Raw genomic sequence first — 13009 nt, 5'->3', positions numbered from 1 at the left:
CACCTGTGGGGTAGGTGGTACATCTACTCATTTAGATGTCCCTGCCTCAGGAGTACTTGCTTGATTCAAGCTATATAGCTTTGCGACGATTTAATCAACCAAAGATTCTTGGGTTTTAGTGATTAATTCCAAAGTGCTTTGATTATTCTGGCTTATTTTTTCTTCAAGCTCCCTTTGTAACCTCACCATGTTCTCTTCGAGTTGAACAATCTTAGCTTTCATTTTCCTCTTCTTTGAACGGGTATTGTGAGGATGAGGTTGTCCAATGCTTGAGGTGGTATATCCAGTGTTTGTTCCTTTTTTTGATGAGACATTTTCTATTAGTTAATGTGAATGTAAATAGATAAAAAGAAAAAGAATGTGAAATATGAAATAATGCATGATGCATGAAGTTTCGAGGCACTGATCCAAAAACGTGTCTGTTATTATAAATAATCTTTATTAAGACAAAAGTGTTATTTCTAAGAGGTCAAAACAACTCAAATGCACATTCTGACTAAGTCTTGTAGACCCCGAACGACTTCAAATAGGTTGACAATTCTTTTTGTTTAATCTGTCACTGGTTGAATACCTTGTCGAACCACTCCGACTTCTCTCACCAAACTGTGCAAGTGGTGTGTCGCTTTCTGTACTTGCTCTAAGAAGTCTCGAATAACTATATCTCTAGCTTTCACTCTTTGTTGAGCTTGTTCCCAACAAAAACTCCATTGAAGTCCTTCATCAAAAGGTACTATCTGAAGCTCACTTGTCTCTTCTTGAACTTGTTAACAATGGCCTCCAATTCAACTATAGTTTTGGCATCCTGTTCTTGTTGTATTTGAAGGGACCTCTCCAGATCAACTGCCTTGGTCTTCAACCATTTGTTCTGGTGTTGGATTTCTAACAAACATCTTTGGGAAGTTTTTAATTGTTCTTTCAGTGTCTCTCTTTCATCTTCTCCCTCAAACTTTTTTCAGGCTGCTGGCTTCACCTTTCCAGTATTCGGAATATCTTTTCAGACTGGAATTGTTATGAAGTTGCTCCTGATACCCTTTTCTCAAATCTTCCAACTCAAATTAGACTTTCTTATGTTCTTTTCCTAGCTTGTCTGCTCAATCCTTTTGAGTATCGGCATCTAACTTCCATTGTAATCTTTTGGCTTCAAGTTCCCTTAGTCTTTGTTTCAGCTCCTCCTTTTCAGCTTTGAATTCTTTATTTGTTATCTCCAATTCGGAGGGAACTGGTTTAAGATGCTCTTCCATGGTTTGAGTATCTTCATGATCTGGTACGGGAAAGATGTCATATTCCTTAGCTTCCTCTATTCTAAATAATCTAGAGTAAGCATGTCTTTAGCAGCCACGACATCTGTACGAAATATCTTCTTCCATGACTCAGCTACATTTTTAACCTTCTTCTTGTAGTTGTCCTCATGGTATGCAAACTCTTATCAAAATATCTCATGTGTAACGAGGACAAACTGACATGCCCCATACTGTCGAAGTACTAAAAATGGAGAATAACCAACTCCTTCCCATAACCCAAGTAACATTATGATTCCTAAGTCTCCACATCGATAAAGGATGGCACTATGGGTCCGCCAAGGGGCTTTCCAGACAATGTCCTTATCTTGAAGGTGCATGAATACCTTTACCTATTTTTCTTTCGGAATGCATTCTTGCCACTTTTGTGTAAGGACTTCTTCCAAAGGAGAGTAAGTAGTGCTGAATCGACAGTAAAAAAATCCCATCAATCTTCTAGAAATGACTATGGATCCAAACCTGGAGAAGTTGTGTGCAGCCTATAAATCTTCATCGCCAGTCTTTCTGGAATGGTTTAGTGAACAAAAAGTTTCATCTAATATTGTTGGCGTAGGGTTTACTCGATTAGGCAGTTATTCGAACAGTTCCACCACAACCGCCTCATGTATCCCAAAATTTTTGGGAAAATAACCAAGCCATAGATACCCAGTGCAAAAAGGTCAATCACTTTATATTCATCAGGATGATTCCTCATTAATTGCTTGATGTGGGTCCAAGTAATTCTTTCTCCTTTTCCTTTGTGTTGAATCCAGTCAGTTACCCACTTTTCATCTAGCCCTGCGACCTTTGCCAACCCATTCTTGAAAGGCTTACTCTTGATATATTTGGTGTAGACTCGATCCATTCTGATTCCTTCACAATGTAGTAAAGTAGTATACTCCTCAATTGTGGGCACCATGTTTCTTGGTTGAATGTAAAACAGCTGTACCCCAGATTCCAAAACTGAACTAAGGCTCGAACTAGGGGCTCGTCTATCTTGACATAGAGTATATGTGTGATATCACCGTACCGCTGAAAAATTTCTATTTCTTTTCATTTTTTCAGCTTTCCCAAATGCTCTGCAACTCTTGAACATCATTCTGTTTAAGGCAAACAGAAGCATAACCCACCAGATCTAACACATAGTTACCCTGCAGACTGTCTCCTTTTTCCTTCTGAGTCTTCTTTAACCATAGTCGGACCTCTGCATTTTTCACCTCTTGCATTACAACCCGTTTGTCCATTAATGCAAATTATTTGAGTTTAACGAACACTTTTATGAGGATCAACGTCTCTTTTAATGATGCAAATGATAAAAATAAAAGGAAAACAAATATGAAAAGAAAACAAGTTAGTAAGATAAAAATAATAATCAAAATACTAATGAAAATAGAAATCCCTACCTTACATGATATCTACCCCACATGCTTATTATTCATACTGGACATGATTTATGTCCCGCATTTTAATTTTTTTTGAATAAATCCTAACCGCATATATTTCTAGTTTGCATGCTTTGAACATAAAATAAAGAAGGAAATAACTCAAGCAGACTAGGTTTTGAAATGAAGTTTTAGGGGTGGGCTCTAATTTCTCGCAGTCTCCCAGTTTAGGTTCAAAAAAAGGTACCCAAATTCTCCTTGCTAGTGCCCCCTTGGGCTTGCCAGACCTTCAATCCTAAGCCCATTATAAGCTTGTGTGGACCAAGTTAAACTCGAGAGGACAAATTCCTTTATGTCTTTACAGAGAATAAATTCACACGAAGGCATAAGGTATAAGAATCTCGAAGGTTACTTACTAGGCCTGTACAGAGAATAAATTCTCACGAAGGCGTTGCTTTCACCTTTACTTACGAAAGGGTTTGGATCTAGGGTATAGAGCCAGAGATGAATTTTTGAAAAGTTGAAATAAAAAAATCAATACAACTATTTAAATCAAAGGTAAATAATAAGGATCGAAAAGATAAATTAATCTTTAAACTTATAATTTTCGCTTAAGAATAAAACTGGAAATTAATTTTGGCCTGACTCACTTACCGGTCCCTAGCGGAGTTGCCAAGCTGTCGTAACCGTCCTTCGATTGGTTCTGAAATCAAGTTTCGACTTAATTTCGATGTGATGGAGCCGCCATCGATCATTTAAGATTAGGTTGATCGGGTACCTTAATTTACCCTTTTACCTGATCTGCGTTTTACCAAAAATTTGTCGAATTCAGGAATCGATTACAATCAAGAAGGATTAGCACCTTTGTACTGCCTTTCGGTACCAATTTAATTTCCCTGTTGTCTTAATTATGAAAATTAAAAGTTAAATTAAAATTTGAAATTCAATATGAATTACTTACCTTTGAAGGATTTAAAATTGACCTAAAAATATAAATCAAATAGTTTTAAGTATTAAAGCAAAACAAAATTAAATTAAGAAATGTAAAATAAAAAAACTTTAAATTAAAAGGATTTAATTGTGACAAATTTAAAATTAAGGATTAAATTGATATTATTTGAATGCTTTTTTTCGACGAGCTACTTTGCTTTGCTTCGGTGTTTTGATGCTTTTTTCGTAGTTTTTTTTTTGTATTTTCGTATATTGATGGGTTGTTTTTGGTGATTTGGTTGCTTGATCGAGTTTTTTCGCTATTGGTTGCTCCGGTGAAGATTTTCTTCTGTGTTGTTGTTGTGCCTAGCCAGGGCTTTTATAGCCTTATGGCCGGCTATTGCGGCCCTGAATATTTCAAGGCTTTGGGTGTAGCCGATCTTTCGGAACGTCGTTATTGTTATGATTTCATGTTCAGAGGCCGAGAAATCCAATCAGTTCTCGAACTGGTCGGGCGCGTGGCCTCTACACACGCTCCTCGTGCGGTGCCTTTGCTTGATACATAACCCTAATTTGTTATTTATCAGGCCCCTAACAGGTCAGGCCTGCTAGCTCGGTTGGCCTACACTTTAGACTGAATTGGACCTATTAAAAAATAAATAAATAATATATCATAATATAATAAATATAAAATAAATAATAATATAAATAATATATAATAATAAAAACTATATAACATATATTATGTTTTCAAAAATCGTCTTAAAAAACCATATATATATATATATATATATATTTCAAATTTTTTTTCAAAACTATATTATATACGTTTTCAAAACCATACGTTTTCAAAAATGTTTTCAAAATCATACGTTTTCAAAACCATATTATATACATTTTCAAAATCATATTATATACGTTTTCAAAAATGTTTTCAAAAATATTTTCAAAATCATATATTATACGTTTTCAAAAATATATTCAAAAACTATATTATATTATATATACTAAATATGCTCCGGACCCAAAACCTACATTTAAATCCGGAAAACGAACAGAGAGGAAGTTCCGGAGAAGATAAGGGCGTGTAATTTTTAAATTTTTTTCCTAAAACAATATTAATATTTTTTATGTTTTTTAGAAAATGATATTTTTACAAAAATATAAATACGGTCACTTAACAATTTTTTTTAATGATTGAGACACTTATAATAGTAACATTTGTAAAATTAAACACCTATTTTGATCGGTAAAAAATTAGGCACTAAACAGAAAAATATGTATAATTTAAACAAATCTTTTATATTAAGTAATTTTATCGAGGATTTTATATTTGTTTTATAAAAAATAGTAAAGAAATGAATAAATTTCAGTTGTAATGGATTTACCCAAGAAAAATCTTGTGTTTTGCGGGTTATACTGCTAATTTGGTATCATTTCATTACAAAAAAAAAAGATTAGAATGAAAACAAATACATAAACACTTGACAACAATCATTAATTATAATATATAATTGTGACATGTGTCACAATTTGATTGGAGAAATACATTTATTAAATTGAAATTGAACCTAATTAACAATTAAGAATTAAAGTTAACCTTGGTGATCAAATTGATTAATTCTAAAATCTAGAGGATTTAATCTACAAATTTAATACATGACCAGAATAAAATATTTTAAAGTTAATGCTCAAATTAAGACATTAGACAAATTAAAAACAAAATTAGGATCAAATTGGATTAAATGAAATCTAAGGAAACAAATCATAAACAAGTAGTGACTAAAATGGAAGAAAACAAAGCAGGGTACTAGCGCCGCTGATGCGTAACTTTACAAGGACCCACTCCCTAATTATACCAAATTTTCAACTGTCACGTAAACACTTCCGTCAAATATTAACGTCGTGTGACTATTTTGAACCAATTTAAATAATTAAGTGATATTATTGTCACAAATTTGAAAATGGCGGTTATTTCGCGACCTGACTCATATTTATGTTGTCATTTATGTAGTTTATCCCTAAAAAAAGTATTATTTATTGGGTAAATTACATGTATAGTTACTAAATCAATAAAATGGTTTATTTTGACCATCGAATTATGAATTTTATCAATTGATCACTACTTTTATATTAAAATAATTTCAATAAAGCCACTAATGAAAATATTGACATGGTGGAAAGAAATTTTGTATGGTTTCACATTTGATTCTCATTACTCATATATTTCATCGATTTAATCTTAATCTTAATTTAATAATTTTTTTCTCTAATTAAATGAGTGAGGTAGCATGGGAAGTTAAAGATAAACCTAACCACTAAATCAAATCTTTTTTCTTGGTTTAAGATTGGCAACAGTTTTTGTATATGTTAAATTATATTGTATTATTAACTATTAGTGATTTGATTGATATTATTTAAATAATTAAATGATTAATTAATTAAAAAGTACAGTTGAATGATAAAAAATAATTACTCTTATAATTTTAATGGTTTACTAATCTAAATTTTAATGAAAATCTCAAACTTAGGAAAATTTAGAGAGTGATGGGGCGACGAAGATCTTGGTTCGTTAACGACACCAATGTGACCTAAGATTCGTGGTGGTGCTTGTCCTTCTAGTTGTAATTTGCTGGGTTCTAATGGGCTCTTCTGCAGTGGTTGATTGGCGAGGTCTGTTTGATGGAGTGGAGGGACAAAGCTTGGATTTTCATCCTTTTCAATCGCAAGATGGGGATTTCGTCGTTAAGCATATGTCTGAGGTTTTTGATGATGGAACTTCTGATTGGAAGTTTGCTTTAGTAGGTCAGTTTGTTGGATCTACTCCCAATTTTAGTGTAATGCAAAGGGTTATGGAGTTGCTGTGGGGTAAAACTTCAAAGGTATAAGTCTTGATGGTTCAAATATTTATGTCTTTCATTTTTCTGATATTGTTTCGAGGGATAAGGGCACTGGAAGGAGATCCTTGGCATGTGAAACATAAGCCATTGACTCTCCGAAAATGGGAACCTAATATGTAGAAGCTTGATTTTGATTTGGTTAAAATTCCTGTATGGGTTCAGTTATATAATGTACCCTTGGAGTTGTATTTAAAGTCGGGTTTGAGTTATATTGCAAGTTCTTTAGGGAACCCTTTACATATGGATTCAATTACTGTTAAGAAATAACGAATAAAGTATGCTAAGATTTGTGTTGAAATTACTGTTGATTGTGCTATTCCTGATTTATTTGTGTCATGTTACAAGATGGTAATATTGTTTCTATTAGGCCCCATTTGATTCACGAAATATTTTATTCTGGGAGGAATCCTTTTTTTCGAGTTAGGATATTCACATTTGGATGGGCCACATTCCCATGTGAGGGTAAATATTGAATACCAACAGTGATATTTTTTCCTGTTTTACTGGAATATTAATCCTCATCTCCTTTAGGTATTTGATTATTCACGTCCCGTTTCTAAAATATCTTCTCCCCGCTTGCTTCTGGATGAAACAAACTCTTCTTCTTCTTCGATTTAGTGAGAGTTGTTGCGAGGAGCTGTCCATTACTGCTCCAAAGAGGTAACCAACTAGGTCATTTCCTAGCCTGGTTTTCTTTGGTACTCGTTTTCATTTCCCTCGGTGGCTTCGTTTCTCATTTCATTTTCCGCAGAGAGCTTCAAGTAATGTTCTTTGCACTAGGCCTAGTAATATTTCAGTCCATCAACGAACTCATCAAAAAATCCGTTCAACAAGCCCGACCTGAAACCTGTGCTCTTCTAGAAATGTGTGATTCTCACAGTTGGCCTTCGAGACACTCCCAATACATGTTCCTTTTCACCGTTTACTTCACTTTCTTGACTTGCAAAGGATTGGTGGGATTTGGAATCTCAGAACCAAGTGGGTCGCTTTGTTTTTGCCCTGGTCTTTGGCTGTTTTGACCATGTATTCTAGAGTTTATTTGGGTTACCATACGGTGGCCTAGGTCTTTACCAGAGCTTCATTGGGGATTTTTCTCGGTGGGATTTGGTTTTGACCGGTGAATTCCAAGCTCTTTCGTTATTTCACTTTGATTGAAGAGAGTTCCTTTGGGAGGTTCTTTTATGCCAAGGATACTTCTCATATATCAGATTTGTTGAAGTTTGAGTATGATAATGCAAGGGATGCTAGGAAAAATATGGCTGCCAGAAAAGCCATGGCTACCAAGAGCAGCTGATTCAATAGCAACACATTGGGTATGTAACAATTTTGTCATTCTTTTCAGTTTTATGTTCTAGCTCTTTATCTATATGTAGAATTTTCCTTGAATCTTTTAGGTATTCAATTATAATACAGATCAAACATTTTTTCTCTTTTGTACTAATAGATTACAGATGTTGGGGTTTGAATTCTGAATTCGTTAGATGTCACATTCTAAGGTTGTTTGTATGAAGTGCTCTAGGATTAATGGATCAAACACCTTTTATTTTTTGGGTACAAATAGATAAGGAAATCGTCATAGATGTCGTATTCGAATTTTGAACTTATTGAATGTAGTATTAAGGGTAGTTGTATGAACTAATTGAGCTAAGTTTAAGGTTCATGGATTAATCACTTTTTGTTTGATCCTGGATAAAAAGTTGAACCAATGTTGAATTAGAATATCTTTTTGTTCTTGATGCCTTTGTTATTTCCTTTTCTGGTTGACTGTTTCGTGCTGGTGCTCAGTGCACTTATTGCTCTTTAAGGTCCTGGACTCTTGCAAATCTATTTCTAAGGTTCCTTCAGTTATAAGGTTTTGTCTATGATTATTTTAGAGTTCATATTTTATGCATTGATTGTGGGTATATACACTGTCAGTGTGTCAAATGATGCTATCTCATTAAAAGTTTTGAGAAATAGGTATATATAATTTTATTTTCAAGGAGGAATCATGATTTGATTCATTGACAGTGTTAAGATCTGTACACTGTATGTGAATTGAATGTAACTCCTTTTCCAATGACCTTTGTTAAACCAAATTGATTTAACAAATTCATGAAGAGAACTTGATGCTTAGGTTTTTGTCTTGAGCCATGATGTGGATAATTTGTGTCCTTTCACTGCAATAAACTCTATCCAATAGTTTTCATTTAAAATTTTGATTTTCAGTTTCAAGCTTTTGGTGATTGCATCAGGTATATGTATTTTTGTTGCCTTTAAGTGCCTTCGAACATACAGAAGATATCCATGTATGAGAAAGGTGTTTTTAGTTCTTTACTATGTGCCATGTGAATGCTGAATTTGGTCATTTCTCACCTGCTTCATCCTCTCTTCTACTACTGTTAACAATGACATTTGGCTTTTCCATAATCCATACTCTGTGAACATCCTTCTTGCTGGTTATGACAAAGAGACAGGCCCGTCTATGTACTATATGAACTATATTGCTACACTTAATAGGTTGATAAGGGAGCATTTGGTTATGGATCCTACTTCTCTCTAGCCATGATGGACAGGCACTACGACAGTGGCATGACGGTGGAAGAAGCCATTGATTTAGTCAATAAATACATAATGGAGATCAGATCAAGACTGGTCGTGGCTCCTCCAAACTTTGTCATCAAGATCGTCGACAAGGATGGAGCAAGAGAGTATGCCTGGCGTGAATCTGTCAAGGATGCTGCCATTGCTTCATCCTGAAGATATTTACTGTGGACTTGCTATTCTGTTATGAACATTTAATTTGCATGTACTGATTGGGGAAATAACCTATTTACTTATTGACTTGATTATGTTCTGAAGTGGAAAAAGATTTGGAAATTTGATGATACTTTTTATCATTGTTTGCAATGATCATTATGATGATTACACCCTGCTATCTATCGATTCATTTCGAGTTCAAAAAATGATGTGCTCTCTCGATCGATAGATGAATATGATATGATTCTTTTTCTATTTGTTGCAAGCATTAAGATTTGAACATTGTAACGGTTCATAGGGGCCTTAGTTTTTTTCATATTGATGGCTTGATTGCGGCGGAAGAAGAAAATTAAGATAATATATTATCTAAGAATCACTTGAATTAAATTTTGATTTTTTTTGATAATTATTAAAATTACATATTAATTTTGTTAAATGCGTAAGTAATACATAAATATTAATTATGTACAAAAAGAAATACATAAATATTAATTTATAATTTTATATAATATATATAATATTGATTTTTGTTTAATTGTATATATAAAATTTTAATTTAATTATACACATTTGAAAAGTAAATGCATTTACTTATAATAAAGTCATCTTTGTACATTTTGGTAGGAGTCAAATGGTTCATCTATTAAAATGTTCATATGCTTATTTAGTTAAATATTGATGTAAAATTTTAATATATTTTTAGATAAATTATGTAAAATTTAATACTAATTAAAATTAAAATAATACATGATATATTTACTCTTTTATTCTACCAATTTATATATAATTTTATAAAAAATTATATATAAATTTTATTAAAAGTATATATATTAAAAATAATAAAGTAATTATTCTCGATGAATTTTATATAAATATTTTTATTTAAATATTTAGAATTCCACTTGTTAAAACATATAGAATAAGGACAATTTCGTAAAATATACATTCCAATAATCTTTTATTCCTTAAACCAAACACTGTAATCTTACATTACTGTCAAACAAACCAAACACAGTAATGTAACATTCCCAGTAATGTGTTAGGTAATGTTACATTATTGTAATCCTATCCCCAGAGATAATCTTATATTCCGTGAACTAAACTCACCCTTAGAGTTGTTGTTCCTTGGGTTATTCCTTGCTGTGTGAGATGTAGTAAATTTGGCCATACGGATATGACTTGCTAGTTAATCGTGATAAAGGAGTGAAACAGGTCTAGAAGCAGAAAGCTGTTGTGGTCGATAGGGTTGTCCTGATTCCTGTTGCTACTATGGTTGAATCCTCTTTATGTTTGAAGGATGCTCTTACAGAGAGGGAGGTACTGAAGCAGGCTGCTGAGTTGGGAAATTCATTAGTAAATGTTGGTAGTGTAGAAGTAGATGCTGAGGTTTTTTATCATATTGTTTGCTTAGTTGGTTCTGTATTGGAGCAGGCCTTTGATGAGCATATTGATGTGCAGGAAAATGGTAAGGATAAAGAGTTGGCTAGACTTGAGGCTAATGAGGTTAGTGAGGAGTTCCCTTCAGTCCAAGGCTCTGTTTCTCAGAGGAAGAAAAGAGGTGGGGGAGGCCTCCTGAGCAGAAGACTTTTACTGGCTCGTCTGGTGTTTTGGCTTCGTTTGATAGTCCAAAAGTGAGCTCATCTGTTTCTCAAGTTAAGGATGCTTTGCTATAGGAGGTTAAAATAGGAAGAATGATAAGATGGATGCGCCGACTAGGTGTTTTGCTGGTGCTACAGTTGGGTGTAGTACTTCTGGTTGTTCTCAATAACTATGTGTTTGGAATGTTAGAGGGTTTAACAACCCTTAGAAGCAAGGGAAAGTTTTTAAGAGATTGAAATGTATGAATGTTGATGTTGTTTGCCTCATTGAAACTAAGGTTAAACATGCTTAGTCCTTGGATCTGGTTAGCTCTTTGGCTACTGAGTGAGATTGGTGTTTTAATTATTCTGCTATTGAGGGGGTCGAATTTGGATTTTATGGAGGAAAGGTGTGGGTGTCTTGGTTTTTCAGGTTGCTGATCAATCTGTATCTTTCAGTCTAATCTGGTATGGTATGAAGGCGGTCATTATTGCTGTTTACGGATTGAATGATGGTTCTAGTAGGAAGGGGCTTTGGGATCAACTCCGAGATTTGGAGTTGAGTGTGGGTGATCTTCCCTGGCTTGTTGCTGGGGATTTCAACACACAAGCCAGGGATTTCAACACTTTTCTCTACCATGATGAGAGCTCTGTCTCTGGTGTTAATGTTGATATGATGGATTTTAAAGATTGCTTGGAAGGACTTGAGCTTCATGAACATTCGTTTTCTGGTCTTGTGTTTACCTGGACAAATAAGCAAGAGACCGGTTTCCTGGCTAGGAAACTTGACAGAGTATTGATAAACTCAACTTGGATTCAAGATTTCCCTAGCTCATTTATGGAGTTTTTAGCTCCTGGTGTCTCGGATCAGTGTCTTGGAGTGGTCTGGCCAGTGAGGGACAATCCTTTTATTAGACCCAAGCCATTTAGATTTTTTTTTTTAATTTTAGGGCTCAACAACCGGAGTTTAAAACCGTTGTTTCTAATTCTTGGTAGGCTGAGTGTGTGGGTGATCCGTTTCAGATTTTGTTCCTTAAACTCAAAAGGTTAAAGGTTTGTCTAAGGGAGTTTAATAAGACCCATTTTGATGGTTTATTGCATCGCGTTGCTGATAAGAGGGCTCAGTTGGAGGCTCAACAACTGGCTAATCTCTCTGGTGTGAGTGTTGATTTGGCTCAACACCCGGAGTTTAAAACTGTTGTTTCTAATTCTTGGGAGGCTGAGTGTGTGTGTGATCCATTGCAGATTTTGTTCCTTAAGTTTAAAAGGTTGAAGGTTTGTCTGAGGGAGTTTAATAAGACCCATTTTGGTGATTTACTACATAGAGTTGCTGATAAGAGTGTTTAGCTGGAGGCTCAGCAACTGGCTAATCTCTCTGGTGTGAGTGTTGATTTGGATGATGAGGTTCGTTTGCATTCTGATCACTACAACAAATTTAACAATTTGTGATAAAATTTTTACATGACATTGAATGTAACGTCACAAAATATACTATCAACATGATATTTTTTTTCAGTCATTTAGTGATTGATGGCTTATCTTTTATGACAATTTAGAAATGGTAATTGATTTTCGTCACTATACGATTGTCGTTAAAATTTATCTCCAAAAATTTGATGGGAAATCTTTCAACGACGTTTAGAAAAATTAGTAACGTAAATTCGTCTCCAATAAAAATGAAAGTATTAGTGACGATTTATTCTTATGAATATTTGATTTGAATTAGTGACGTTACAAATTAATCACCAATAAATTTTATTAGTGATAATTTCATTCGTCATATTTTAAAAGATATAAAATGTGACATTTTATTTGTGTTACATAAATAGTTTTAACATGACGAAAGTAATTATCAATCACTCGTTTTTATATTTTTTTGTCTTTTATGTGACAATTTTTAAAGACATTATGTGATTACGTCGTTTAATGTTTGGCCTCGGACATTAACTACAAAATTAGTGGGAAAATTTTTAAATGTATTTAATTTTATGCTCATAATTTTATAGCTCCTATTAATTTTCTCAAAATTGCGTTTCATAAATATTATATATAGGACTTAGTTTAAGGGTTCAAAGAAACCCTTAAAAAGTTTGAAAAAAGGTAATTCAGCCTACGAATTTAATTTTGTAACCAATTAAGTGATTGATTTGATAAATTAAATTAATTAAATCTTCAAATTATAAAATTATATCAATTAAATAATT

At 33.5% G+C, this 13009-nt stretch overlaps 2 pseudogenes; both read left to right on the top strand.

Annotated features, from left to right (window-relative positions):
* The first annotated feature begins 6231 nt into the window (after positions 1-6231).
* LOC120202688 lies at positions 6232-7836 on the top strand (annotated as a pseudogene).
* Positions 7837-8833: 997 nt separating this feature from the next.
* LOC120202680 lies at positions 8834-9370 on the top strand (annotated as a pseudogene).
* The last annotated feature ends 3639 nt before the right edge of the window (positions 9371-13009 follow it).

The sequence above is a fragment of the Hibiscus syriacus genome, unplaced genomic scaffold (assembly GCF_006381635.1).
Source record: "Hibiscus syriacus cultivar Baekdansim isolate YM2019G1 unplaced genomic scaffold, ASM638163v2 tig00009003_pilon, whole genome shotgun sequence".
Classification (NCBI taxonomy): domain Eukaryota; kingdom Viridiplantae; phylum Streptophyta; class Magnoliopsida; order Malvales; family Malvaceae; genus Hibiscus; species Hibiscus syriacus.
Note: the sequence above shows the minus strand (reverse complement) of the source record. Positions and strands in the feature narration are given on the sequence as shown.